The sequence below is a fragment of the Sciurus carolinensis genome, chromosome 14 (assembly GCF_902686445.1).
Source record: "Sciurus carolinensis chromosome 14, mSciCar1.2, whole genome shotgun sequence".
NCBI lineage: Eukaryota > Metazoa > Chordata > Mammalia > Rodentia > Sciuridae > Sciurus > Sciurus carolinensis.
Window position 1 is genome coordinate 53,799,391 of NC_062226.1, and position 4,425 is coordinate 53,803,815.

The 4,425-nt window shown below is 43.0% G+C and overlaps 1 pseudogene; it reads right to left on the minus strand.

Moving 5' to 3' along the window:
* Positions 1 to 3,393: 3,393 nt before the first annotated feature.
* On the minus strand, positions 3,394 to 4,086 carry LOC124964124 (ER lumen protein-retaining receptor 1-like; annotated as a pseudogene).
* Positions 4,087 to 4,425: the final 339 nt, after the last annotated feature.

Here is a 4,425-nt window from a genome sequence, read left to right on the forward strand (position 1 = left end):
CTTGGTTCATAAAACACTGAGCTCCAACTGACATAAATTATTAGCCTAAGGAAAAAATGGAGGTAAGTGAATATAGATTGTCACAAAGGAAATTGTTGGTAGATTTGGCAACTAGAGTTAGAATTTCTAATTCTTCTGACAGGATGATTCTCCTCGAAAACCAGTAAAGGCCAAAAGCCTTAGAGAATTGTAACCAATATGAATAATGTTCACTATCCCTTTCTCTATCTATAACTAATGACATCTTGGAAGCCCCTAAAACTAATCATTTAGGCAGCTTGATCAACTATTCATTTTTCGTTAGTCAGGAATCTAGTTCCTTCAAGAATCAATTTTAAGTAGCTTTTATGTTGTGTGTGAGTCTATGTCAATTTGCTAGGATAATATTAGATTTTAAGAAAAGCCATTGGACTAGCGATGGAACCATGTGCCTTAGAGTCAGACAGTTAATTTGCAAATTTCAACTTGTGAGTTAGCAGCTTGTAACCTTGGTAAATTGATATCTTTATGACTCGATTTCCTCATCTTTAAAATGGGACTATTAATAACATCCAGTGGTTGATCCCATCTCATACCCAATCCCACCACTGTCTTCTTTACTAACCAGCCAGAGCCCTTCCTAGCTGGTTCCAGGCCTTCCTAAGATTTACAAGAATGCAACCTAATAGGTAGACAAATTGCAAAGCACTATCCCTTCCTTTGGGTCGACATACCTGAGACAGACAGCATGATGTGTGGGCTGTAGCAGGGGGGCTGAATTCCAGCTTCTGCTGAGCACCTTCCTGCAGCAAGAACCTTAGTGGGACTCTTAGTTGGTAATATTTAGTTCCTGAGCAGAGATTCCTTTATTCCTCAAGGAAGGTGGGCCCAGTGTCTGGCCTAGGGATACACGTGACTAAGATGAAATGAGATGAGATGAATGGGAAAGTCAGCCAGGGAGCTTCCTTCATGAGGAATAGGATGGGGAGAAGTCTCATTGTGGTTCCCACTTGTGAACGCAGTACTAGGTAGCAAGATGCTCTGGGTCCTTGGGGTTATTATGCAACCATGAATGGAAGACTAAAAGATGACCTAGAGCCATGACACCTCTGGCCCATTGGCCAGTGTCAGAACTCTCCAGTTTCTGGGCTTTCATGAGGAAAACCCACTATTTATTTAAGCCATGGTGAGTTGAGTTTTGACAAAGGACCAAAGAACTATTGCAGAATTAAATAAGAAGATATAATCAACCCTCTTTGTCAGGAGTACAGTAAGGATTAATGACTGCCATGATGATAATAATAATGACATAATCATGGCCATATTGAATTTGGAATTGAGATAAAGCACCCTAATTTGAGTTTCTAGGTTTGCATCTTGAGCAAATTACCTATCTGAGAACTCAATTTAATAAAAAGAGTTGGTAATAATAAAGAGTTAGTAATAATAATACTTGTCTCATAGGATAATTATAAGGATCCAAAGGGAAGGTATATGACAAGCATTTTATAAACTGTGACATGTGATACAACATTTAGTTGTCATTGTTGTAGCATCTTAGCTGTCAGTTCCTAAGACAGGATAAAAATTGCCCTCAAATTAGAGATAAAAGCAATAATAAATAACTGAGTCTGATTTTAGACAAGGATATTAAGTACTAAGAATAAAAATAATGTTCAATCTGTTTTAGCCATAAACTGATCTCATCTTCATACCTGGAAACCTAGAAAAGAGGTAATAAAATTACCTTATCTAGAGTGGAAAAGATGAGTTATTTCCCCACCCCCCAAAGCTCAATGCACTATTAAAGAAGCCTTCACAATGAGAATGAGACATTTTAAATCGGAAGCTAACCCAGCAGAGAAAAGATTATAAATATGGAAGCCAGGTAATTCAGAGGAAGTGAGATGTTTCATAGGTTGTTCAGTCTCAGAAAGGATCCAGAAAAGGAGGTAAATTATTGTTAACATTTCCTTTTCAGTATTCTCTGGCTCCAACTTTGGTGGGCACTTCCAGTGGAGACATGTTTTATGTCCCAAGCAAAGAGGGACAAGACTTGCTTAGGCCTCAGTCAATAAGACATGCTATTTAATGGGTCTGTTGATTCTTGACAGCATCCCCTCACCCCTCGCCAGGATTTGAACCCAGGGGCACTTAAACACTGAGTCACATCCCAGCCCTTTATGATGATGATGATGATGATGATGATGATGATGATGATGATGATAATGATTTACCAGGGATTGAACTCAGGGGGCACTCAACCACTGAGACACATCCCCAGCCCTTCCTTGTATTTTATTTAGAGACAGAGAGAGACAGAGTTGCACTAAGTTGCTTCGGGCCTCCTATTGCTGAGGCTGGTTTTGAACTAGAGATCCTCCTATCTCAGCCTCCCAAGCCGCTGGGATTACAGGCATGTGCCACTGTGCTGGGCTGTTTTTATTATTTTGAGATAGGGCCTCACTAAGTTGCTTAGGGTCTCTCTAAGTTGCTGAGGCTGGCTTTAAACTTGCTATCCTCCTGTCTCAGTCTTCAGAGTTGCTGGGATTACAGATGTGCACCACCAATGCCTGGCTTGACAGCATTCTTCCCCCTTCTCCCCATTTTCCTCTGTTTATTTCAAGAGAACAAACAATTAACCATCAAAAACATGGCATTAGACCTATGGTGATTCTCATGCCAGCCCCTTCCCCTGCCTGAGCCCAGAGCCCCTTAAAAAATAAGAAAATACCCAAAACCCAAATTCTGAGGGAAAAATTATTATTCTAAGGGAAGAACTTCCTGGGCCTCCCTTCCTCGCTGTCCCCAACCCCGGAACTTTGATGAAGTTGCTGTGGTCCTAGCCATGGTGAGAGGTGGGGCAGGCCGGGTCAGCAGGTTTAGTGTTTGGCAACTGGTGGGTCTGTGGGTAAAACTGGAAAGGAGCTGAGGGGCTTAAGGAGGGGGAAAGATCTCTGGCCCTGCTTTGGCACACAGGACCCTCAAAAGCAGTTTATAAAAATTGGGACGGAGAAAGAAGAGAAAGGAGTCATCAGAATCAAAAACTAAATAGTGGGCTGGGGAGATAGCTCAGTTTGTAGAGTGCTTGCCTTGTAAGCCCAAGGCCCTGGGTTCAATCCCTAGCACTGCAAAATAAGTAGTGGAAAGATTTTCTTTTTTTCTTCTCTAAAAGGCAAAAAAAAAAAAAAAAAAAAAAAAAAAAAAAAAAAAAAAAACCTACAAATAGCCCAGGTCCTGAGCTCCCCACGACTTGAGTCCTCCACTGCCAACCCCCAACCCGGCAGGGTGGGTATGGGGAGCAGGGACAGGTGGATTCCTTAAAAAGCCACCCCTGGACGGAAAGGCTCTTATCTTCTGTCACCTTCCTCCACCTCCAATCACTGCTGAGGAGAGGGCTAATGAGGACCAGGGCTATGCCTGCAAGTTTATTTTCTTCCCTTTTAGGATTTTGGTGATGGTAGAGGTAGAAGAAATCGCAGTGAAGAACTGTCTGGACCAGGCTGGCCACAATGGTGATGAGATCAAAGAAGCCCTCCAAGTGGTCGCGCCAGATCCAGCTGAAGAGACAGAGGGTGCGCCAGATGCCTGGAACCCGCAGGTAGTGGCTCGCGATCGTCTCCGCCTGGCCACTCTTGCTCACCACGATCACCCTGGAAGAGGGCCACCGACTCCAGGTAGATGGAGAAGGTTCAGAGGATCTCCAGAGGGGCTTGTAAATGGCTTTGAACTTGTTATAAATCATCCAGACCATAATGAAAGAGCAGGCTATGGAGACCACCTTCATGCATGTGTTGTAAAGTGAGATGAGGTTGGTGAAGAGGTCCAGGTAGCCGGCAGTGGACATCCCAGCAAAGAGGACCTGGCTCTTCTCTGAAATCCCAGCACAAAGCGCACCAAGCAGGACTTCCACATTTTAAGCAGTAGCAAGAAGATGGCTAGGAGGTGGGAAAGAACTTCCAGGAATCGAAGAGATTCATGGCTGATGGGTGGGAGGACTCTGGCAGGGCTGAGCTGGAGGGAAGCAGCCTTGCGGGAGGCTGCTGTTCTGGCTGACTGCTGGAAAGGGACCCTCTGGTGGGCTCCACTCCAGGGAGGGGGCTCCATAAGGGGGAACCAAGGTTGGAGCTAGCGCTTGACAGCATTCTTAAATGTAAATATACAAACGCCACAAAATATAATGGAGATGTGTAATAATTATATATTTGGTATGTATCTGGTATTTCATCTCTTGCAATTCCACACTAAGACATTAATAAAATTTTTAGCCAAGAATGATTAAGAAAATGTCTTCATCTCTGGTTTGGTATGAGTTTTTGTTTTGTCATCCTGGTTCCAAGTAATTTAGTAATTTTGTGTCCAAATCCCACATGGATTTGGTTATTTCCTTGTAACACAGTAGAGCTGTGAATTACTGTGAAATCTCTAACTAACACTACTAAATGT